The sequence below is a fragment of the Eptesicus fuscus genome, chromosome 13 (assembly GCF_027574615.1).
Source record: "Eptesicus fuscus isolate TK198812 chromosome 13, DD_ASM_mEF_20220401, whole genome shotgun sequence".
Lineage (NCBI taxonomy): Eukaryota > Metazoa > Chordata > Mammalia > Chiroptera > Vespertilionidae > Eptesicus > Eptesicus fuscus.
The window spans coordinates 53,181,853-53,208,493 of NC_072485.1; the positions used below are offsets into that span (position 1 = coordinate 53,181,853).

At 36.7% G+C, this 26,641-nt stretch overlaps 1 protein-coding gene across 1 annotated transcript in view; it reads right to left on the reverse strand.

Annotated features, from left to right (window-relative positions):
* SOX6 (SRY-box transcription factor 6) overlaps positions 1–26,641 on the reverse strand; it is a 557,752-nt gene that overhangs the window by 437,526 nt on the left and 93,585 nt on the right. Inside the window, exons 2-3 of the mRNA XM_054724743.1 lie at positions 25,588–25,659; positions 6,810–6,891 (exon numbers count right to left, since the gene is read on the reverse strand). The gene's annotated coding sequence lies outside the window, so the exon portion shown is untranslated. The remainder of the gene's footprint in view (positions 1–6,809; positions 6,892–25,587; positions 25,660–26,641) is intronic.

Sequence of the window (26,641 nt, forward strand, 5' to 3'; positions counted from 1 at the left end):
GAACTTTATCTGTAAGTTGACAATTGCCTACAAATACATTCCTGTGTATACTTCAGAAAGTCTTTTTGTGAAATAGATAAAGGAATACTAAAATATTAGGTAACTATCAGCCTTTTTTAAGTAGGTCATATGCTTTACAAAAGGGGAAGCATAAGTAAAAAAGAAAAGTAAGAATTCAACATTTAAGTTATAAATTACTTCCTCATTTACTATATATGAAGTTTGGGATTTTAAAATATAGTATTTGGGAGTATGCATAAGCAAATAATTATTATGGCTGTAATACGTTGTTAATATTACAAGAGTGATAACCATGCCGATACTAGGTATTATGGGTAAAGAAAAAATAGACAGTTTCTAAAACTACATACACTGTTATATTTTCCTGAATACTAGTATAAGTGATTCAGATGCTGCCTTAAAAAATACAGAAAGTTTCTAAGCTGAGGACACTAAGAAATTAACAAAAGTACAAGTCAAACCATTCTCATGAAAATTCTTGAGCAATAACTAAGTGCACACTTAACCATCTGTATAACCCAATGCCTTGTTTTCACATATGAGCAAGGCTATGTGGGCCCATAAAAATATCATCTGGGCAGAGCTTTGAACATCTAGCATCAGAACTTCTCATAAAACCATCAAATATACTGTACAGATATGATGCCTAAATGATCTAATAAAAGCCAATTTCTAATGATTAAGAAAAACTAGCTCGCCATAGAAAAACAAACAATGTTGACAGACAAAGCCTTGATTCCAAGGAAAGATGGATGGACATGAATTATGAAGGTTTTTGTAGGAAATAACACATAATGTTTTCGGTAAAAATTAGAATAGAATTTAACTTGTTTAAGAAACCGGGGGTAGAGGAGTGGGAGATACCAAGCCTTCTCCTGAGGTGTCACGTGAAGCATAACTTAAGATATCATTATTCTCCAATTTTAATACAAGCTATTGAGACTTGCAGTGAAAGGTCAGAAGTGTTGCCTGAAACCAACTGCACTGTGACATTCTCATTCATCTGCTGAGCCTGAAGCCCCACAGCAGCTGAAGACTCTGATGTCCAATCAGGCTTTCCAAATCATCCCCCAGAGCACATGTATGAGTGGATACCACATTGCACATGCTCCTCACTCATCTCACCCAACCCTCTCTGCCATCAGTAATCCTTTTCGTTACCAGCATGCTATCCTTCAGCCATAGAAGCTGCATTAGAATCAAACCCCTGCTAGCCATCTCTGTCAGTTCAGCTGGAGATGGAGGGCCCACTCATTCAGTTGCACCCATTGGAGTAGTGCATAATTCTGGGTATTATGCAGTCTAACCAATTGTGAAGCCACCATTGAAGAAGCATGCTTAAGTGGTATGTCCTTGTTTGTGATTGGGCAAAAGAGTTAGTTTGTTTGCATTTTGGATAAAGGTGTGTGTGTGTGCGCGCGCAAGAGCACATATGCGAACATCTGCGACTATAAGAGCTACCTGGAACTGAGTTATCATTTTCCTCTTGAAGTACGTCATACAAATAGCTACTCTGAAATACAATATTTTTATAAAATACATCACTGTCTTTGTGTAGAGGGACCTAATAGGACAACAGGGCAGGTCTCTCACACATCAGTTGGGGGTGTGGGTGGACACTGTGTTCTTTCTTTGCACCCAAAACAACAAGTTAGAAAATAAATCTGTTTGGAAAAATTATCTCAGGTTTTGCCAGGGCAAGGAGAATTAGGAAAATTTGAGAGGTTCCTTATCCAAAAAAACAACAACAAGCATTCGTAATAGACTGTATGTGTCTATCAATAAGATTCTATAGGAATGAGAAACGTATTCTTAACAAGAAAGCTAAGTTTAAATGAATGTTGTTTTTCAAGGATGATTTTAAAGAAGGACCCAGTGTTGGAGGTTTTCATTAGAGGTTCTAAAAAAAAATTCCTAGTTCTTTAAGTGAAATAAGGGTAAATGGCAGTTCACTGTGTTATGCCACTCGGGTCTACATGACTTCAGCAGTACAAATGGTATTTTCTGGGATTTTGTTTTCCCTTAGAAAGAAAAACAGGAAGAAAAGTTTTTACATAATCATGAGTCATTGAGTAAGAAATGGACATATAAATGTTAGTTCAGTGTAAAGGATCCCTGAAGAAAAGGAAGAAGCCCAGGAGATGTGCATGTCGAATAAAAATGGAGAATATGGCTATATTTCAGCTCAAACCAATATTCCCTTTTCAGGAATCATCCCCTCTGGCTCACTGCTGACAATCCATGGATAGCATATGAGTGAGATGAGTTCATGAGTAAGATAAACAGGGATGTTCCACGGCAGGTAAATAAATTTGTTTCCACTGAGATAATTATTCTTACCGTGTGTCACTTCTCTCGTGGCATAAACAGGACAGGTGATGACATCCTATAAAATGCAATTTTTATCCCTATACTCCTGACATCGAGATACATAACTCATTCAGCTCTCATGAATTTTTATTTTTGCTCTGTAGCTACGAGTGGTTTTTTGTTATTATTGTGCTTGTTTTTTGGCTTTTTAAAAATTGTTATCATCAGCTGTCCAATAATGTTAAGAGACTGGGAGAGGGGGGTGTGACTGTATTATTTTAGGCTACCTGGACCTATTAAGGACTACATATGTTATTATGTGAGATAGCTAAATATAGTTATATTACTTGGATTTTTTAAAAGATTAATATCTGCATTATATAATTCCTCTGCAATACCCGTGCTCTCAAATCAATGCCCTCTCCCACACCTCACGCTCTTTCAGACCTAACCTAGGCAAGAAACAAGGAGTCACAATTCTTTGTACCAACAAATAATTTTTCTAACTATAATTCATTAGTACCTTATTCCAAAAGTATATGAATACTTACAAGATGGTTAATCCTCATTAAAAACTAAGATTACATGACATAATTACATGTAAATAAGAAAAATGAATTAAATTCTTACCCTTTCCTATGTCGGGCACTAGTTGTGAATCATATATACAATTAGAGTTATATTGCCAAGCTAAAAATATTGGTAAAGATCTAAAAATGACAAACAGTGCCTTTTAAATTAATGTCTTATTAGTTGAGTGAAGTACACTGACAAAGAATAATTTATGCTTATTCAAACTGCACTCGACATCTTCAGGTGTTTCCAAATGAGCTCACAGAAGAGTGATTAAATGCATCTGATAACAAGCCACACATTGCTGAAATTACTTACCGCCTCATTTTATGATTAATTAAACATGTAGATTAAAGTTGCAAAAGAATTTAGATTAATGAGCAAGTTAAGTCTTGCTGATATAAGTGAATTGGGAATTGGATGCTCTGTGGAACTTTATAAACATGCATTTTATAATGAATAAGACAAGGCTACATGCAGAATCGTGGCCACCAGGGCCTTTTGACGGTGCAGTCTTTTTTAACATGGTTTGACAGCTTTCAAATAACATTCTTCTATAGGCTTTAAACTTTGTGCTTTGCTGTAAAACACAAGACTACGTAACTCATGTACCAGGAGTACGATTATTTTCAAGCTCTCCAAGGAAATGACCCCCTGGAGCAGCAGCTGTTCAGAAAAAATGACAAGCTCAATTGTTATTTTAATCAGAAATAGTTTCATAGTTAAAAGCAGTTATGCAACTTGTAAAATTATATGACACCTCATCAGTACCTTCTCTTCAGCACCCCTTCCTTCAAAAATAAAACCATCCCCCGAAAGTCATAGCTTCCAGAGGACTTATTAGCAAAGCAGGGTGCTCGGTCATTCATAAAATATTCAAAGCCTTTTATTAGTGAAGTTTCTGTGCTAGGAAAGGTTATGTTTAAATTTATGACAACTCTTTTCAGCTTGAAGAGTGTGTCAAAATATCTGCTGGGGTTTGCTGAGTATCCAATTTTTCTCTTTTAAGATCAGTTTTACCTAATCCATGTAACTCAGACTGTGTCAAAAGCCGAGTTGGACTTTATTACTTCCCAGAGCAAGAGAAATTCTGGTTGATCACAGAGATGTAGTGCATTCTCCTTTGCAAGGGACACAGAAGTGAAAATAAATTGAGTCAAAGTTATTAAACTAGCTTATGGTTTCAAATCTATTCCACTTCTATTACTAAGCTGGTAGCACAATGCCATTTATTAGTACCAGAGCATAATAAAGACACTCCTAGAAATTCTTTGAAAGGATCCAATCTGCTATCTAAAATATACCTTTAATTCTTTTCTACTTATTTTCAGATGCATGATTCATTTCTTGGCAAGAGTGAGATTTTTAAAGTGTTAAATGTTTTCCCTTTCAATTTAGATTTTTTAGACTCTAAAGCCTTACCAAGCAAACTATGGAAATTTTTACATAAGAATCAAAAGGAGCTGCTTCATGACACAGGTGGCAAATTACCCTCATTAACCCCACATATTTATCATGTGGACATAATTGCCCATTTGAAGATTTATGTTAATGAAAATATAATATTGAGACATAAGTCTCTGACTATACTGAAATTCATTAAAAGGTAAAATCATTTTTTAAGCAGACAAAACAAAATAGTCTTCATTTGATATGTTTATTTCAGTTTTACTAAGTCATGTTTTTCACTAATTTAAACCACATTTTATCACCACAAAAGGTTGCTTCAAATTTATAAGCTTTCCCCCCTTATAGTTCAACTTGAATGTAACAGTAAGGTCTTCTAGGTAAAAATATGGACCCAAATACTTCAAGGACCAAATAATATACTTTTCATTTATATAAAAATTTAAATTCCTCATTTATATCCTTCAAAGGAGGAAATCTGACAACAAAGTAGTTATATTAGCCTGAAAGAAGCTAGGTTAGGGAACTAAAAAAAAAAATTCCTTTGCAATTTTAAATGCACTTGGTATGTGCCAAAGGGCATAGATTATTCATACAGCTCAACAGCCACCAAATTTTAAGAATCAGGATCTTTCCACTCCAGTCATTGCTATATTATTTCTAGGCCCCACAAATTATGAGGCGTGTCCTGGAATTACTAATAACTTAATAAAATTGTGTCATTCCTAAGGCATTTTAATACAAGAAGATACATTTATTTCCCCCATGAAAGTAACTTTTGTAAAGTAACTGTAAAGTCCTAAATACTGAATATACTTAGCTATTATATGTACTTATTATTATAATTAGCAGGTTTCAGTTTTTTGATAAATGCTTTATAAAATGTTCCTGCATTGAGTGCATAAATTTACTGGTTATTTAAAGTTAAGAGTTAAATGTTTACCTGAAATACCAAAATAGGTACTTTGCTCTGAAATTTTGAATAAATGAGCAATTTAAAATATCCCAAATCAGCCATAATGTAATATAAAAATTCCTAAACATTACTTTCATTAAATCAAGATGGCAATTTATTGTAACGTATTTTCTTTTATTTCACAACATATAGTCATGTGGGCTATGAACCTTGCATTTCTAAGAGGAGATTAATATTTTCTCTATTTCATATATGGATTGAAAAAAGTATTAAAATACTCACCAGAGACTAAAATGAGACGACTAAATTCATTTTTTAATGTGATTGGGCCAAGGTTTGTCAAGGTGAACTACAAATGCGTTAATATCCACCACACTGCCAAATGCTGAATTATTAATATCGTCGGCTCCTCAGTTTCAGTTCATGCCCTATAGAGGAGTTTTGTGAGATCCATCAAGAACTCAGCCTCTCAACATGTTTACAAGCATCCTGGAGGCAAAATGACTTAAACTAAAAAATAAAGTGACTCTAACCAAGCAAACTGTCATCAAGGCCAGACTAGGGTTCATAAATGCAAAGAACTAGTCTATAGCAGAGGGAGCAAATGAAGCCAGGTGCCACTCCATGCCAGATCCTTGACCACTCGGCTCCCAGCACTTGAGATACTAGGCAGAGGACTAACCGCAGTTCTTCATGTACCAGGATCAGCAGCATTACGTACTATACTTATAAGTTGTTTGGAGATTTATAAAGTATGATTATTTTTTCAAGTCAAAGGTTTCTAAACTTTACTCTGTACTTTATATTGTATCAATTCTATGGTAGATAATTCAGATCAAAACTGATTTTGTTTGGCCTGGCCGGGTGGCTCAGTTGATTGGAGCATCATCCCATATACCAAAAGGTTGCGGGTTTGATTCCCCATCAGGGCATATACCTAGGTTGCAGGTTCGATCCCCAGCCAGGCACATATGGCATGCAACTGACTGATGTTTCTCTCTCTCTCTGAAAATCAATGAAAACCCTATCCTCAGGTGAGGGTTTTTAAAAAGTGATTGTGTTCATAAAATGCATAACCTACAGCTGAAACTAATATGTTATATGTCAATTATATCAGAAATAGGTAAATACAAATGGGTTGGAAAGTTGGGAAATTTTAAGATTTTTGATACTCATCTGTCCAATCTTTCATTCAATAGCTATGTCCCCTATAAAGCAAGACAATAGTGTGGTGAAGGCCTGGGGCGGTGGGGGGCAGGGCAGATACAGCTAGAAGGGGTCAATGGGGGGAAAAGGGGACATCTGAAATAGTTAAACAATAATGGTAAATTTTTTTAAATAAAAAAAGATTTAATTGTGGTAGTACAATGGTTTAATTTGTATATAACATTTAGCTAATAATCCCAATAATTTTAAATACAAGTTAAAACAAGAAAATGTAAAGAAACCGGGTGTTAAAGTTATGAAGGCCTTAGTATTAAACCACAAAACTTCAATGCAATCCTTATTTGCTACAGAAATAAGTGGGAACATTAGTTATACTCATAAATTATATATATACATATATATATATATATTATACCTGGGCTCTTATACAAAGTGATGAGAGGTCACAAAGTCCTTCTTGAAGCATTTTCCTTTCCTCATCAGAAGATATAGAATGTCTAAAAAGAAGAAACTAATAGTTATTGGACCCACTATCTGCCAGATATAAAATAAATGTTCTCTATGCATCAGATATTCTTCCCAACAACCACACTCATTTTATAGATAGGACACTGAGTCTTAAGCTAAGCAATTTATTCAGAGTCACACCAATGGTGGGGATGAGAGTAAAGCCCTAGAACGCAACTCTAAGGTTCATTTGTTCTTTCTGCTACATTATGCTTATTTATAGCCTATACTATTTTTGTATTTATGTTATTCTCTACTAGCTAGAATTCCTTTATGGTTCTCATCCCTACCACTTCCTTCCAAGGTTCATCTACCCCAAAAAGTATGTTGTATTCTCTCAGCACTTTGTTTAAAAGCCTTTATTACAACACTTGAAGTTACAAGGATTCATACAATATACGTTTACATAAAGTTACCGATATTATCACCTATATTACAGCAATACAATCAGAAAATGGTTTCATTGACACACTACAGTTATGTTTCTCCCATTCTACACTCCTCTATTCTCTCTCACTTTCAGAGGAACTGTTATTATTATTACTATTATCATTATCATTATTACTTTATATTACTAACCTCAACCAACAACCTTTTGTTCTCATTCTAGTCTCTGGATCCCCAAAATAGTGTATATTTTTCTGCTTTTAATCTGCTCAAATGTTCTCATACTCCTAAACCACCTCTCTTTCCTTTCAATCAAAAATTCTACTCCTGAATATTTTATAAAAGGTGTAAGACACTCTTGATTGTTCATTTTTTGCAACAAATATCTAAGCACTTATTATTTGCTAGAAACTAAGAATAGAAAACAAGATAGAACTTATTTGTCTAAGAGTTTACAACCTACCACAAAAAGATAAGTAAACCAAAATTTGTAACAGATTTTTGCCACAATAAAAGTATGTAAAAGTGATGTGGATACAAAGAATAAAAATTAATAAGCCATCCATGGAGATAATAGTCCAAAAAGGCTTCCTATTGAAGGTTGTATATAAAATAAAGTTTCATTAACAGGACACAGCAGAGGAATAACAATAGTAACCATCTGTTATTGAAAATTTTCTACGTGTGAAGCACTCAATAAAATGCATTATATAATTTCTTCATATATGTGGAGACTTATACTTCTGACCAAAATGGACAAACAGTGAGCGAATTTACCCTCTGGCTTAAACAACTAAAAAAAAATGAGCAAAATATATGAAAACAACAATTCTCAGACACTGACCAGCAGGCAATGAAGGACAGTGATTTCTGAGAAAGGAAAAACAAATGAGTTTATCCTTACAGCTTACTGCATAAAAAAAAAGAAATTACTGCCCAAGCCGATTTGGCTCAGTGGATAGAGCATCAGCCTGCAGACTGAAAGATCCTGGGTTCAGTTCTGGTCAAGGGCACGTACCTGTTGCAGGTTTGTTCCTTGGTCCTGCTTGCAGGAGGCAACCAATCAATGTGTCTCTCTCACATCAATGTTTCTCTCTGTCTTTTGCCCTCCTTTCCACTCTTTCTAAAAATCAATGGAAAAATATCCTCGAATGAGGAAAAATAGAAAGGAAGGAAGGGAGAGAGGGAGGGAGGGAGTGAGGGAGAGAGGGAAGGAGAGGGAGGGAGGGAGGGAAGGAGAGAAAGAGAAAGAGAGAAAGAGAAAGAAAGAAGAAAAAAAGAAAGAAAGAAAGAAAGAAAGAAAGAAAGAAAGAAAGAAAGAAAGAAAGAAAGAAAGGAAGGAAGGAAGGAAGGAAGGAAGGAAGGAAGGAAGGAAGGAAGGAAGGAAGGAAGGAAGAAAGAAAGAAAGAAAGAAAGAAAGAAAGAAAGAAAGAAAGAAAGAAAGAAAGAAAGAAAGAAAGAAAGAAAGAAGGAAGGAAGGAAGGAAGGAAGGAAGGAAGGAAGGAAGGAAGGAAGGAAGGAAGGAAGGAAGGAAGGAAGGAAGGAAGGAAGGAAGGAAGGGAGAGGGAGAGAGAGAGAGAGAGAGAGAGAGAGAGAGAGAGAGAGAGAGAGAGAGAGAAAGAAAGAAAGAAAGAAAGAAAGAAAGAAAGAAAGAAAGAAAGAAAGAAAGAAAGAAAGAAAGAAAGAAAGGGATTACTGACTGCAGTGCACAGAGGCAGAGCTTTGTGGTCTCAGTGAGTTAAGAAGATAGAGCTGGGGATTCTAGGGAGACCAAGGTGGCTATAGTGCATAGGGCAGACTAACAGAGGGGAGTTAGACTTCCAGAGACCTGCAGAATCCCTCATAAGAATTTAAGCAATTACTGATCAGCTAGCTCATGGGTATACGTATAAGGAAACTAACCAAAGTTAGAGCAAGATATCCAAAAGGATCAGAAAGAATAATCCCAAAGCTCATATAAACCCAGGAATAGTTTATTTTCCCATCATCAAAAGTATAAAACTTCAAAACACAAGGGGTATTGGTGAGTACTCAAAACAGTATTGTCTTAGTAGTGGAGAAAATTAACTTTACAATAAAGGCTGTACTAGTTTCAATTGACAGAGCTTAAAAGCAAACATTCAAAGGATCACATTTGGGGAGTTGGGGGGTGATAGCATGGAGAAGTTGATTAATAAAGATAGAATTCATGAACATGGACAACATTGTGGTGATTATGGGGGTGGAGAATGGAGGTGGAAGAAGGCATAGAGGGGATAAATGGTGATGGAAAATATAAAATAAAATAAAAGTATCTTAACTACATACCAGGGGGAAAAAAAACCTACAAAAATATTTTTAGAAATACAGAAATATTCAGCACTCAGGAAGGTAAAATTCACAATTGATGCCAAAAATAAAAACTATCCTTCAAAGAAGCAGAAAAAATAGAACCCATAATGAGGAGAAAAAAATCAATCAATTGAAACTGATAATAGAACGAGTTGACAGGGATATTAAAACAGTTATTATAGTTGCATTCTATTTGTTAAAGACTATATTAAGTATAGACTTGAATCTATCATAAAGACTCAAATTTAACTTCTAGAGATTAAAGAAAAATGTCTGAGATGAAAAATGTATTGAGTTGAATTAAAACAGATTATATATGCCAAGCAAAAGACAAATGAACTTAAAGATTGATCAATAGAAACAATAAAAATTGAAACACTGAAAAAATGTGAACCGAATCAGTGAACTGTAAGAGAACTTTAAGCTACAGAACATATGTGTAATTGGAGTCCACAAAAAAAAATGGCAGTGAACAAAAAAATTTCTGAAGAAAGAATAGTTGAAATATTTCCAGATGTGACAAAAATTAAACCCACAGATACAAGAATTTAAAAAAAACCCAGGCTCAAGAAACATTAAGAAAACTACAAAATAATCAAATAGCTTACAACCTGTAAAAGAGAAAATCATAAAAGCAGTCAGAGGAAAATTACACATCATATTCAGAAGAACATATATGAGTTATAGCAGACTTATTTTTTAAAATAATGCAAACAAAAAGACATGGATCTATCTATATCTTTAAATTATTCAACAAAAAAATTAATCTAAAATTTTATATCTGACAAAATAAAGATTTTTTTTCAGAAATACAAAAGCTGAAGAAAATCTTACCAGCTCATCAGTATACATATCCTACAAGAAGTGTTAAAGAGATCCTTCAGGCAGAAAGTAATGTTACCAAGTAGAAATCGGAATCTACCCAAAGGAATAATTACACTGGAAATGGTATATATATGGGTAAATATAAAAGACTGTTTCTTTTTAAATCTCTTTAAAATATTATTCACTGCCCTAGCTGTTTTGGCTCAGTGGATAGAGCATCAGCCTACAGACTGAACGATCTCGGGTTCCATTCCAGTGAAGGGCACATGCCTGGGTTGCAGGCTCAATCCCCAGTAGGGGGCATGCAGGAGGCAGCAGATCAATGATTCTCTCTCATCATTGATGTTTCTATCTCTCCCTTTCCCTTCCTCTCTGAAATGAATAAAAATATATTAAGAATATGTATATATTATTGACTATTCAAAACAAAAATTATTACCTTTAGGTTTATAACATATGTAGAAGTAATATATCTGAACAACAATAACATAAAGGCTAGGGAAGAGAAATGAAAGTATAGTATAAGATTCTTTCTTATAGTATATGTAAAGTGGGACAATATTAGTTGAAGTAAGACTATTATAAGTTGTGTTTGAGGCCTGGTGCACGAAATTTGTGCACGGGAGGGGGGGTGTCCCTCAGCCCAGTCTGCACCCTCTCCAATCTGGGAGCCCTTGAGGGATTTCCAACTGCCCGTTTAGGTCTGATCCTGATGGGATCTGGCCTAAACGGGCAATCGGACATCCCTCTCACAATCCAGGACTGCTGGCTCCCAACCACTCGCCTGCCTGCATGCCTGCCTGATTGCCCCTAACTGCTTCTGCCTGCCACCCTGATCACCCCCTAATCACTCCCCTGCCAGCCTGATCGACGTCTAACTGCTCCCCTGCTGGCCGATTGCCCCTAACTGCCCTCCCCAGCTGGTCCGGTCACCCCTAACTGCCCTCCTTTGTCAGCCTGGTCACCCCTAACTGCCTTCCCCTGCAGGCCTGGTTCCCCCCAACTGCCCTCCCCTGCTGGCCTAGTCGCCCCTAACTGCCCTCCCCTGCAGGCCTGGCCCCCCCAAACTGCCCTCTCCTGCAGGCCTGGTTCCCCCCAACTGCCCTCCCCTGCAGGCCCGGTTGCCCACAACTGCCCTCCCCTGCAGGCCTGGTCCCCCCCAACTGCCCTCCCTTGCAGGCCTGATCCCCCCCAACTGCCCTCCCCTGCAGGCCTGGTCCCCACCCAACTGCCCTCCCCTGCCTGCCTGGTCACCCCCAACTGCCCTCCTCTGCTGGCCTGGTCACCCCTAACTGCCCTCCCCTGCTGGTCTGATCATCCACAACTGCCCTTCCCTGCATGTCATCTTGTGGAGGCCATCTTGTGTCCACATGGGGGCAGCCATCTTTGACCACATGGGGGCAGCCATTTGTGTGTTGGAGTGATGGTCAATTTGCATATCACTCTTTTATTAGATAATTTTCTACAAATTGTAAATCAAGCACTAAATGTAGTAAAACAAAAAACAAAAACAAAAAAATGAAAGAAATAAGCCAACAAAAGATTTAAAATAAAATCATATGGTCGAGAATATGTCTGTATATTTTCAGAAAACAACTCCGAGACCATGTGGATTCCAGCAACAGAGAGGAATCGACAGGACTACTCCAGCCATCAAGACAGAAGAGAAGCAGTCCAGAGATGGAAGATGCTGATGTGGCCTTCCCATACTAGAAGTTAGCAGCTGTGCATCACTGCAGATTGCCCAGGACCAAACCAGAGAGAGTCGGACCTGCATTACCACCATTTGTCCACCATCCAGAACTGTAATGTCAGTGCTGACATATACACATAAGGAACTGTTGGACATTGAAATTGGGTCTCAAAAGAACTGTTGGCCCAGAAAGAAACTCACTACAGACTTATTCATTTGCCTGTCACCATAACCATTATTGCTTGTCTCATTTTCGGTTCTTATAAGTATTTCTAATAGCACATGATCTCACTCATCTAGGGGAAATAATGAACAACATAGACTGATGAACAAGAACAGACCCAGAAACAAGGAGGCATGGATCAGACTGTCAGGCCTCAGAGGGAGGGTAGGGAAGGGTGGGGGTAAAGGGGAGAGATCAACCAAAGGATTTGTGTGCAAGCATATGAGCCTAACCAGCGGTTAAGGACAACAGGGAGGTGGGGTCATGTGTGGGGAGGGGGGTGGGATGGGAATGAGGGGATGAGGACAAATATGTGATACTTTAATCAATAAAGAAATTTAAATAAATAAATAAATTAAAATTAATAAAAAGTATTAATAAATTAAAAACAAAGCAAGAAAAAGGAATAATGAAGAGATAATATAAGAAAATGAACAGATTCAACCACATCAATATTCACATTAAATATAAATGGTTTAAACACCCAAATTAAGAGAGATTGTGATACCAGAATAAAATGTAAGACTCAACATTTGACTGTATTCAATCTACAAAAAAAAAAAATCCACTTTAAAGATAAATGATAAAGGGGTCAAGTCATTGGGAGGACCTAATTATCCTAAACATTTATTTACCTAATATTCACTTAGTTTCAAAATACAAGAAAGAAAATCTAATAAAATTTCAAGAATTATTCGTTTTTAAAATCTCTTTCTCAATGTGATGAAGGTCTGGGGAGGGGGAGGGTAAATGAAGGGGGTTGGATGAAGAGGTAAATGGGGGAGGGGGGAAGGGGACATCTACAATACATTCAACAATAAAGATAAATTTTAAAAATATAAAATATATGGGAGAAGCCATATAACAAAAGAAAAATGATAGAACAAGTAGAAAAAACTCAGTAATGATATAAAAGACCTCAACCAACTTTACCTAATTTCATTTCTAGAATTTTCCAGCCAACAAAAGAATTAGGAATTCAGTAACAGAAAGATATCTGGAAAAACCCCTAAATATTAAGAAATAAAATAATCGGCATGGTTCAATGGTTGAGAGTTGACCTATGAACCAGGAGGTCATGAATCAATTCCAGGTCAGGGCACATGCCCGGGTTGCAGGCTCAGTCCCCAGTGTGAGGCATGCAGGAGGCAGCTCATCAATGATTCTCTCTCATCATTGATGGTTCTACCTCTCTCCCTCCCTCTCTGAAATCAATAAAAATATATTTAAATTTTTTTAAAAGAAATAAAATAATACTTATAAACAACCCACTGATCTATGAAAATATAATAGGGAAAATTAGAAAGTATTTCGAACTGAATAAAAAGGAAAATATTACATATCAAAATGCATGGGATATAGCAAAGGAGTATACTATTTGCTGCAACTATTCCTTCTATGGAAAAGGACAAGTATAGCAATATAACCAGAAAGTCATAGCCATCAATCTCAAGTATCTTCACTTTAACCAGTCATGGTAGCCAAGTTTCACCTTGTGTCTCTGAAATCAACAAGACCCTGCCTGTGTACTTAAACTCCTAGTGTTAATATATTCGTGTTTACAGTATGCCTCTAAGTCCTCAAAGTAACTTTAAACAGAGATGGGGAACCTTTTCTGCCAAGGGTCATTTTGATATTTATAATATCCTTCACAGGCCACACAAAAGTATCAACTTAAAAATTAGTCTGCTACAGGAGAACCAAGATGGCGGTGTAGGCAAACGACTGTACTCACTGCCTCTCACAACCACATCAAAATTACAACTAAAATACAAAACAACCATCATCTAGAACGGCCGGAAAGCTGGCTGAATGGAAGTCCTACAACTAGAGAAGTAAAGAAGAAAGCACACTGAGACTAGTAGGAGGCGTAGAGGCTTCCAACGGGCTAGTCCAGCACCCACCTTGTGGGGCTGCTTTTTAATCAAGAGGGAGACCGCCTCTGCGGAGGCCACCCAGAGGAGCAAGGGGTCCAAGCCCCACATCAGACCCCCAGCCCAGGATCACAGAGATGGGAAAAGAAGTCCCAAGGGCAGTAAGAACCACAGGCTATAAAAACCAGTGCGGATTGGGGCTGAGTGACACTCAGGCTGCTGAACACTCAGCTACTCCTCTTAAAAGACTGGCTGCATGAATTGAACTTACAAGCTATCACTTTCTCTGAGCTCCAGTGCCTGGCGAGGCTCTAAAGAACCCAGACACATACAAGGAAAAACTGGACTGTCTGGCATTGGGGCAGGAATTAGGGGGCAGCTTTCTTCCTTTCTTCCAGATGGAGGTGTTTCCACAGATGATTGTTCACATGCTGAGACCTCCCCAGTTGCAGGGCTGACTGGCAGCCATTTGTTTGCTCAGGCCTGGTGAATCCCTGAGATCAAGCCACACCCAATTTACAACCCTACCCAAACTGTGCACAGTGGCTTTTGCATATGAACGGCCTGTCCTTACTCGGACTAAAAACCTGTCAAGCTGCAGCTGGGTCAGGGAGCCCCAAACCTATCAATAAAAGTCCCAATACCTGGCACTAGCACCAGCCTGCCTTGCTTCACAGCTGGGTATCATCTGGGCACTTCCAAACCTAATACAAAGAGAAGGAATCTGCAGATCTATCTGTAGTTCCTGTTGGGTGGCCCCAGGAAGTGGCTGACTTTGTACAGGTCAGAAGGGAGTGGCAAGAAATATTCTCCCTAGAGACCCAAGAGCCAGTGTATCCAGTGCACAGTGTCACACCATACCAGATTACAACTCTACACATCCATAAGCAACACACTCAAGGGAAAGACTCATTGAGCACCAAAGCCCCACTGAAGCAAATCCTGCTCCATAAGGGTGTCTCTTGCACAGCAGCTTTTCCACTGTAGTTGCAGCTGGTCCCCATAGCCAACTGGCCTAGAGGTCAGTTCTTCCCAGTGACACCAAAAGCAATCAAGGCTCAACTACAACAAGACTGTGCACATAACCCACAAAGGGGTGCACCTGGAATGTCCACATCAGGTGATTCACTGGGCCCTATAGGACACCGACTCAACTCAAGGAGATTTAGCAGCTCTATCCAATACATAGAAACAAACACAGGGAAGCAGCCAAAATGCAGAGACAAAGAAATATGTCACAAATTAAAGAAATGGAAGAAAGCAAACTATTGGATATAGAGTTCAAAACCACAGTTATAAGGTTACTCAAGAAACTTCTGGAAACCTCCAAGGGACTTAGTAAGACTGTATCAGTGAGAATACAAAAAAAAAAAAAAGAAAAAATGGAAAAAGACCAGTCAGAAATTAAGCATACACTGACTGAAATAAAGAATAATATACAGGGATTCAACAGTAGAGTAGAAGATTCTGAGAATCAAATCAACAATTCGAAATATGAGGAAGCAAAAAACACCCAACCAGAAGAGCAAAAAGAAAAAAGAATCCAAAAATATGAAGATAGTGTAAGGAGCCCCTGGGACAACTTCAAGTGTACCAACATCCGAATTATGGGGGTGCCAGAAAAGAGAGATCAAGACATTGAAAACCTATTTGAAGAAATAATGACAGAAAACTTCCCCCACCTGGTGAAAGAAATAGACTTACAAGTCCAGGAAGCACAGAGAACCCCAAACAAAAGGAACCCAAAGAGGACCACACCAAGACACATCATAATTAAATGCCTAAAGGGCTAAAGACAAAGAGAAAATCTTAAAAGCAGCAAGAGAAAAGCAGTAGTTACCTACAAGGGAATGCCCTTACGACTGTCAGCTGATTTCTCAACAGAAACTATGCAGGTCAGAAGGGAGTGGCAAGAAATATTCAAAGTGATGAATAGCAAGGACCTACAACCAAGATTACTCTACCAACAAAACTATCGTTTAGAATTGAAGGTCAGATAAAGAGCTTCACAGATAAGAAAAAGCTAAAGGAGTTCATCACTGCCAAACCAGTATTATATGAAATGATGAAGGGTATTCTTTAAGAAGAGGAAAAAGAAGAAAAAGGTAAAGATACAAAATATGAACAACAAAATGGCAACAAACACATACTTATCAACAATTGAATCTAAAAATCAAAAGAATAAAAAATCTTATGAACAGAATAAACTGGTGAAAGGAATAGAATCAGAGGCATGGAAAGGGAACAAACTGACAATTCTCAGAGAGAAAGGGGTAAGGGAAGAGATTAGACAAAGATCTTATATGCATATATGCATTACCTATGGACACAGACAATAGGGTGGCGAGGGCCTGGGCAGGGTGGAAACCATGGGGAGGGAGCTATGGGGGGAGGAAAGAGGGACATCTGCAATAATCTCAACAATAAAGAATTCTTTAAAATTAGTCTGCTATATTTGGTCAAACTTTTAATTAACTCACCCCTACTGCCTTGACTGGGCCTTATGATTTCATGGGCCTTATACAGCCCACAGAATGGACATTCCCCAACTCTCCTCTAAAAACACATCTTCCTCCCAGTCCTCCAGGGGAAGAAAAACTATCTTTAATTTTCAGTGGGTATCTAACCAATGAGATGCAAGGGATTTAAATATTGACAAGAGATAATTAGCATGATCATTTCCTTCTGCCTTTTCTAAAACTCAGTGTTATGATGAACAACAGGAACAAGGAAAAGCAAATGGAGTCATTTTAACTCCTTTCTTTCCCTCATGCACTCCACCACATATAGTCATATTAATCCTACACTGGCATGTAGAACCTTAGAATCTAGACATAATTATTAAACCTTCTTTTTGTTCCTAACTTTCGGTTCCCAAAATACAACCCTCACTTAAACATTTACCTCCTGCCTGAACTATTGCAATAGCCCTCACAAGCTGTTTCTCTAATTCAAATCTTCTTTTCCCCCACTAATCAACTCTGCTGGCTGAACTAATTTTTTAAAAGCAAATCTCTTGCCTTACCACTGGACTAATTGATTATGATTGGCCCCTTAATGTAGCCTTACAGGCCATAATGTTATGATCACTAAATATTCTAGCTTATACATACCCTATACCTAAGTCAAACTGGATTTCTCAATGTTACCTATCCCATAATTCCCTGCTTCCATTTGTCTGTTCCATACCCATGTCCCTGCTATTCCCCTCATTACCATGATGCTCCTCTCTCGTTATCTCTTCATCCATTCCATTGGCAAAATTCTACTCAACTTTCAAAAAACATCAAAAAGCCTGCTTCCCTGGTTCCTTATTCTTAAAGGGACATGTCTTTCTTTCTAACCCCCAGTGCTATTTTTTACTTTATTAAGGCACGTAACATATTCTACATGGAGAATTACATCTCTCCTCTGCTTATTTCCTCTGCAATAATCAATACAACGTAATTAATATGTATTAATCCCACCTTTGAGTCATGCACTGAGTTAGACACTAGGGACACAAAAAGGAATAAGGTTTAATAATTATGTCTAGAGCCTAAGGTTCTTGATAGCAGAACTTTGTACTTGTGCATTTGTTTCTAATGCAACATCTAATGCTCTGCATTGAATGTAGTCAGTACTCAGTATATATTTGTAGAGTTGGATTAATTTCCAACACATACTAAGCACTCTCCTGGGAAGAAAGTATCTGCTACCCAAAAAAGGATTTGTCATATTGGGGAAAACAGATTATCTCATCTTTAAATAGCTTTCAGGGGGGAAATTAGAAGTTAGATTTACCACTGATTACACCACCCAGCGTGAAGATGCTACTGAGTCAGATCTCTCCTCGCTGAGACACTAAGTTCCAAGTATGCTAGATTGCTTCAGATGATAAATTCCATATGGCCAGAGCATCCAAGATGGACATTTTGGTCCAGTACAGATGGTTATTTCTTTACATCATAAAAATCTCTTTCTTGTACCCTCTTGGGAATTGATACACAGGACACTTTAAGGTGATTTCAAGATTTAAACATGGTATGTATTCAATCTATCTGGGAGACTCACACTTCCTGTTTAACCTCACCACATCTACACAGCCTTAAAATGTGTGCTTTTTAGGCTATCTAGCATTGCTGAGAGCCTAGATACAATGACACCTTTCTGCATTATGAGATTAGGCAAGCCTTGCATTTACTCTCAACATGCTTACATTGCCCCTCTTCCTGGGAAATAGAATGGAAAGACACAATAAGGCTTTTTTTAAAGATGGCACCAGGAATAAAAGGAAGTTAAAATGGTCCCTGGTGTTATGCAAAAACAAATATTAAAAAAACACCTTCTTGACAATAACATTTATTAATAACAAGGAAAAATTCAAGCAGCAAAAAATGAGGTAAGGGGTAGTAGCTCACTGCTTCATGAGCAAAACAAGTCCCAGTCCCTGGTACCTGCCAGGATAAGAACTCCTTGTTTTGAACCCACGTCTCCTGCAGGAAAAAAACTCATCAGGGCAAGCAACAATCACTCTGCCCATTACTGAAATTCCATTCAGCAGCACAAGGACCTAAATGAAAATACAATCTCAGAGGAAAAAAAAGGAGAAATGTAGGAAGAACAGAAACCCAAAAACCTAGGATGTGAAATCTGTATTTCGGAAGATAACTATTGGCATAAAATGGTAGCAATATTCCAACAGGGTGATAAAAAGACAGGATAGGCCTTTTTTCGTGGCATTCAGTCTCAGAGTAAGATGTAAGGGTTCTCAAACTAAGATGTAAACAGACCTGAGGTGCTCTGACACAGCCGAACCTATGGAAATTTTATCAGTTAAGTTTATAATCAAGAGTATTCCAAATGAAGTGCGACTCTGCTGGTGCTCTAGAGTGGGAAAAAATATGTTCTGAAATCAGACAACAGAGTTTGAATCAGAGAGAGAGACAGAGAGAGAGCAAGAGGAAAGGAGGATACAGACAAGAGAAGTGGGGGGAAAGGGAGAAAGAAGCAGGGCGAGAACATAGAAAATGTTTTTATCTTTACTGGCAATATTTAACTCACATTTTGATGCTTGTAGCTGGCAACAATTTAGTGAAATGTGAACATTTATGGCCATACTATAAGATAACATGAAATATGTATTTCAAATAAAACTATATGCTAAGAGTCATGTGTAGAGACAAGCATACAACAAAATGAACCAGAATTTGTTGCATACTCAAACAATCTTTATAAACTGAATCATTACTAAATATTTCTATCTAAATGCTTGAGTAAATCAGACTTGTTTTTTACAGAATTATAGACAGACTATTTTTTTACAGAATTATATTTCACATCTTATAGATCATTACAGTTTAAAATAATTGCTAGCTATGCATAATCATTGCATTCATGGATGCTCCCTCACTTCCTTATATTTGAGACCACCTCCCAGCTCAAATGATGGCTTTATTTCCCTTTCTCTGCATACATCTAATACCTTTAAATATTAATGAAAGTTATGTAAGAATATTGGACGATGATTAAGCCTATCTTCTTGGTTAAAAAGATAGGCTTAAAACAGGTTGAGAGAGCAGCTTTTGGGGGGAATATTCAGGTTTATTAGCTGCTCTTAGCAAACTACCCCCAAGCCCCACATTGTTTTCAATCTCGAGTCAAGAAGAATTTTTCTCCAAAGGGCCCTGAATCACTTTAATGTTGACTCTCGTATTGCTCTACTCCACCTTCAAAATGTAGCCAGTAAATTCAGCTTTACTACAATACTATAAAAATGTAAAAGAACCATAATAGCATCTAAAAAACAGCCATTGGCACTATATTAGTTTAGAGAAAACCCTAAACTGAATACTAATGCAAAATGTAATGATAATTTGCCTAGTTGCCAAAAGAGTTACAATAATTATTTTGCCATAATGTGTAAGTTATCTTAAAGGCATCTGAGAATATTACTGTGTAGGATTCAAAATAAGTCCCCAAGTGTCATTGTTCTCATGGGGTTTTTTTCTATATAAATAAATCAACATACTAACTTCACAGCAACACTGTCCTCCGATGCAGGGGTCCTCAAACTTTTTAAACAGGGGCCAGTTCACTGTCCCTCAGACCGTTGGAGGGCCGGACTGTAGTTTAAAAAAAACTATGAACAAATTCCTATGCACACTGCACATATCTTATTTTGAAGTAAAAACACAAAACGGCAAAAACACCCGCATGTGGCCCGCGGGCCGTAGTTTGAGGACGCCTGGGATTGCCTCATAAGTAAAGAAACATTATATGAGGTCATTCAGCCTCCTTGACTGGCATCCAGCACAGATCCACCTCACATTAAATTCCACTTTACAGTGAGTATTGTGATTGTGAGGTTCCAGTAAAATATTCAAATAGAATCAATACAGTTTTACTTCCCTTTTCCTTTATAACCATGACCAAATTTTTGGAGTTTTTAAAGTTAACCAAGATCAAATTTAGACATGTTGTTTGAAATTAGCGAAGATGACACACTTCAGTGCCAGACAAAAGCCCTGACTTTAAGAGTCGGTTTTTGCCTTCCCTGAAATGCCTAGCTCGGGAGGTGTATTTTTATGCCTGCAGATATTGGCACGTTTCACATGTAAGATTATGACACATCAACTTATTTTGAAATTTTTAAGTCTTCCAACTGCGCATGTTTCAAGTACTTCATGACTATCACTGATAATTGAGCAATTAACTTAAAATTACAAAAATTTGCTGTGGTGGCACAATATGTAGTAAGCAACATGAAAGAATAAAAACAGAAGAACTTAGTACAGTGAAAAAAAGTAATAAAGGGTAAAAATAAGCCTTAATAATAATAATAGAACTAAGTTTTAATGGTCCCAGGTTTCAGTGGTTTAATGGTGCCAATAAAATGGCTTAATGAAACAAGTACAGAATATTACAAACTTTTTAGAGCAGTGTGTTCTGGGGCAACAAAAAGGAAGCTTCATTGTAATTGGTCTTGCATAATATTCAGGGATTGGTCCAAAAAGTAAGTATGGGAGTTTCATTAGACAACAAGCAGAAAACAATTAGGTTAAGTCCTGACAGGCAAATTCTTAAGAAATACAGACCTTCAAAAAAAAAAAATAGAGAGATGTCAAATCTTTCTTTAAGTATAAGACAGACAAAGCAAAACCTCTAGGGTTAAAGATGACCTCAAGAAGTCATCAAGCTATTGTGGATATATTTGCAAATCAAAAATTAAGATACACAGCTTGTCATCAGAGAAAAGGATGAACCTCAGTTATACTAGAAAAACCAGAATGCCTCTTCCCTGTTCATTCCATCAAGGTCTTTAACACGGGCTTTTCCAGCTAAAACCATAGAGAAGAGTAGCTTTTTAGTGCTTAAATATAGCCAGTGAAGCAAATTCAATAAACCTAAATCCTACCTTATTTCTGTGGCAGGCCATCTTAAAGGATTGCAAGGAAAACCAACAATTTAGAAAGTCAGAGAGGAAAGAAAGATTCAAACTACAGCAAATAAAGGATGCTGTTAAAAAAATTTTTTCTCAAAATTCCATCCATATTGCTCCAAAACAAAACTAAGAGATTAAAATAGGCCAGGCTACACTTTTCAGGTATAAATTAGAAGCAGAAAATGAAGCAAGCAGAAAGAACAAGGGTCTAAGGGCACTAGAATATAAAACTTTAAAAAGCTTAAAATATAATAGATATACACATTCAGATTAGCAAACTGCTTTCAATTAAAGTAGATTTCTAGCCACGGTTCACAAATGTATAGTAGCTGTGTGTATCAATGCAGATACTTCAAATGTCAGTATATCTCTAATTAACATGAGCACACAACTGTAAAACTGAGAAGGCACAATTTTAAATTCCTTACATTCCCAGCATTAATGCTTTCGTGGGGCAGCGCCCGTTGTCATGGAAAATGGCATTCAAGCCCTATTTGTGGATTTTCACAGCTCATCTTTTTTATTTACCTGCTCTATGTCAAGATTAGCCTGGAATAATATTTTTTAAAGATAATGCACTTAGACCTACTTGTCCTTAAAATCACAGATGTTTTCACTGAGGGAGCTTTGGAATGGGCTGTGCTCAGTTTGAAAAAGATTTCTGTCCATTTAAAAATACCACCAAAAAAAAGATGAATTCGTGATTTGTTGTTGTTGTTGCTAATTTCCTAAAAATTCATGCCATTCAAAAATTTCAGCTGAAGCACAACCTGTGACAGTTTTGGAATAAGGGGATAGGCCAATGTCAGGGAGGAGCAAATGACCCAGGAACATAGGAAAATGGAGTGGCAGAAAGCTCTCTGCAATCTCCTCCTTGACTTACTTACTCTACCTCAACTTTCCGAAAATATTTGGATAGCAATCAAGGGAAGACTGAGATAGTGATCAAAAACAACAAAAGAAAGAGCTAAAATACTCTCTGAGAAAGGACAGCCTGATATAATGGAAAGAGCACTAAAAGGTTAAGTCCTGCAAAAATTAAGCCAATTTAATATCTGCAAAAACAAGTGTCCTACCAAATCAAGATATTGTTATTATTATTTCCTGAAGCACGGGCTAAGCAATAATCACTTTTTGTACCAGACAATAAAATACTGTTTGTACCTTTTTCAGGGAAAAGGTGGCTAGTAGAGACCATGAACAGAGATAGCATTTTATAAAAGGGAATTCATTTTCAAATTACTAAAAAGGCTTGGGTAACCTGATAAAGCAGGTTATCTAATGATCTATTTCTGTTTTGTTTTGTTTTGTTTTTTTTTAATCAATTATTTATTGCTCTGGAAAATTAAATGGTCAGAATTCCATCAGTATTTTTTAATTAGACACAAAAAAAACTAAATGTTGGATATTAACATGGAAAACAAGGTCCTATTACACAATGCCTACTTTGGAAAAAGAAAAGGGTAGTTTTAGTTTTGAAGAGGGAGATAAAAACCTATAATAAGATGCTTTCAGCTTCTGAAAAGATAACCACTTTGGTTCACAGTGTTTTCCTCTTCTGACCTAGGTAGTAGATGTGAGTAGGTAAGATTCCAATCGGTTCTCACACACCCTTGGTGTGGCCCATTCATTATGGATGTGCAAAACAATATCCCACCTTCCTTATCTCACAGACCGGCTTCTGCACACCTTACTAAGAAACCTTCCCATGGCCATGAGGTATAACTTTCTGCCTTAGATCATGTAGCAAATAAGCAGTTCCAGGACATGGAAATTAAAGTTCCTAAAAGAAGCCATTGTCACTGATCCCATTTGCTTGTTCTTAAGCCAAAAACAGATAAATATTTTTACTGTTTTAGCTGTCTCATCATTCAGTGTAAGTGGTAGGCAGTTTCCATAATAATTGAAAGAAATGGGAACTCAGGCATTCTGGGTGCCATGTTAATTTTATCTGACTTATCTTCGTCATGGTATCTTGCTACGTTTCTTTAATAAGAAGGCTCCACAGTCAGAAGAGGGCCCCAACAAAGCCTGAGACCACTGACCAAGAGAACAGCAAAGCCCATGCCCTGATCCAGCATATGGAAATTCTCAAGCCTGGAAAACAATTACTTTAAGGCCTGTGTGATTAGTATTACTTTTGTCTAAGTAATCAAGGCAAAATCTGAAGTTGAACTCCAGAAATAACCATATGAAAACTATACCCACAGACACCCGTCTTCTATTTTTAGCATCTCTTTGTTAAATCACAAGAAAAAGCTCAACTATTTGGATCACCTCCATTCAAAGTTAGTCTATGTATGATGGGAGAGGGGCGAGTAAAGAATTCAGGAAACAGAGAGCCTTCAGGTGATGACAACTGTAAAGAATATTTCAATAAAGGCTATCTTAGTTGAAATGCCAGTAATTACCTTGTAGTTGCCATTTTTTTAATTTTAATCATCTTAAAAACTTAGAAAAGGAAATGATTGAATAATATGACAGAAGAGTGAAAGGAGGTAAAAGAAAAGATAAAGCAACTAAGATAAGATTAGAACAACTCGAAATTATTCCCTTTCATTCAGATTTCTAGTAAGGTCAGCTCAGCCCCTTAAAATCATCCTTTTTCTCCAGAGCCCCTTGAAAATAGTTTACATTTCTTTCCCCATCTTCTTTGCCTCCTAATCCTCACTATGATACCTTGTACAAATTAAAAGCTTATATTTAATGCAAATGAAACATGTAGTTTAATATTTTGTGTTTTACCTAAGAATAGTTTCAAAATAAAATGTGAATTGATAGTTTCATAAAAATAACATATTATTCTTAAAAATGTATTAAACTATATTAAACATTTGTGTCTACTTTCTAAGGTTCATTCTAAATGCCAGCCCCAATCAATGGTACTACTAAGAGAAAGGTAAAGCTGTTTTTATTTTAGTTGTAATTCCAGTTTGGTCCTAGGAGTGTGTCCTTGCATCATCCACTTACTCCACCTCCATTTTTCATCTCCAGCCGTTAAGTTGGTTTTAAATAAATTTTTGCTGCTTTCTACTTAAATATTGAATAACTTAAACTCTAATTTGTAATGTTACTTTTTAAAAAAATACTTTCCTAGAAGTATATTCTCTAAAGTTCTTGACCAGAAAACACTAACGGAGGAAAAGTTCCTATGTCTTTGTTGTTATCGAATGTAAAGCAGCCCTTGAGATGCCAGTGGATTACAACATACTACACATATAAATGTATTTTAGACTCTACCTAAATAGTCCGTTTTTTAACAGACATCTTTAATACCAGCCACATACTCTAAAGTACTTCTATATTAATAAGTATATATCAATTTAAAGTACTTTCATTGATCATTAAGATTCATTCAAATTTTTTCTTGAAATTTACCTTCTTTCCTGAGAAAAAGTATCTTTGTTCTTCAAAATACCATTTAAATAAAATATAATGTTGTTTTGAGAGATGGTGAAGAAAGCAAGAAAGGCCCCCAATTTGATATACATTATGCATTCACTAAATGAGTCTTTGGTTCCTTAGTACATGATCTCCTATACTGGCAGCTCTTTGAATTCTGTATCATCTCACCTCTTTTCTGTGAGCACAAGCACACAGCACTTTTCAAGTCCAGACAATCAGAAGACTAAGAATTGACCAGGGTAAACTGTCCATGTGTATATAGACAAGCCCCTTTAAGGTAAATCATTCCTACAGTTGAGCCTCATCTGAAAAAGTAAGATGTCTATTCTTTCAGCGTATTGTAATGGGCCCTAATATTTTTTTTCTGAAATCCTCTTGAGAAAACACCAAAAAAAATTAATAACACTTAGAAAACATTTACAAAAAAACTAATAAAAATTCACACACTAGAGGACTTAAGAACTTGTTTACAAACTATAATTTCCATGACACAATGAGAAGAGTAATAAATAAACCAATACTTACAAATACGCCAAAAAAAATCAGCCCCAGCACCCAAAATCACTGGTAAATTGCCTTTGAATTCATGAAAGTGACCTGAAAATTTAGAGAGAAAATGAAATAAAGATTAGGTAAGTCGCCTTTCTATGCTTTATTAAAGAAGTATACATTTGACTACAAATCATACTACTTTTAAGTCAGGCAGTTGTTCCCATCTCCTCTAACAACTCTTTCTAAGATGACAATAACAAAAGAAACAATTATTTCACTATTCTATTGCTAATAATGCAAAAATCTCCACCCATTACATAACGTTAGTAAAAACTTTGTGTTTAAAAGTGTAAGTAAATACAAAAGGAAATATTTTTATAAAAAGAAATAAAGGCTTACAAGTTACATTTGAAAAACATGTTTCATTTATGTCTGCAAGTTAAAATGAATTCACAGAAAATATCTTGGATGTGTTCAACGAGAATACCTTATAGGTAGAATAAACATGAAAGGATGCCGTTTCTGTTCTACATAAAGTGTGGAACCCATTTAGACTCTTAGGTTATACACAATGCATTCTGTATGAGCCACGATTCAATTCAAAATTCTTTTGCTTGCACACACTTTAGTTCTGGCCGAAGAGGTAACAGATGCAACTCAAACACACAGAGTTAGCCTTGTAAAAAGTTTAACTAGCACAATGAGTCACTTTATGCCTCTAAATATCTATGGTTTCCTCTCTCCAGAACCCCCATGCATTAGAAGGTAGTTTGGTAGTTTATTTTTATTGTTTGGTCTAACTACAGCACATTTTTAGTTCCATGAAAACAAAGAAACTTTGTTGCAAAGGCCGTATTCTTTCCCAAATGTGAGGATGGCTATAAGTAGTGTTCAACTGAAAATAATAATGGAGCTTAGGTTCCTAATTTAGGTCAGAAACTTTTCTAGACTCTAGGGATTGGTTTGATTCAAAACCCTTTATATATATATATATATATATATATATATATATATATATATATATATATATACACACACACACACACACACACACACACACACACACACACATACATACATAGCCAGT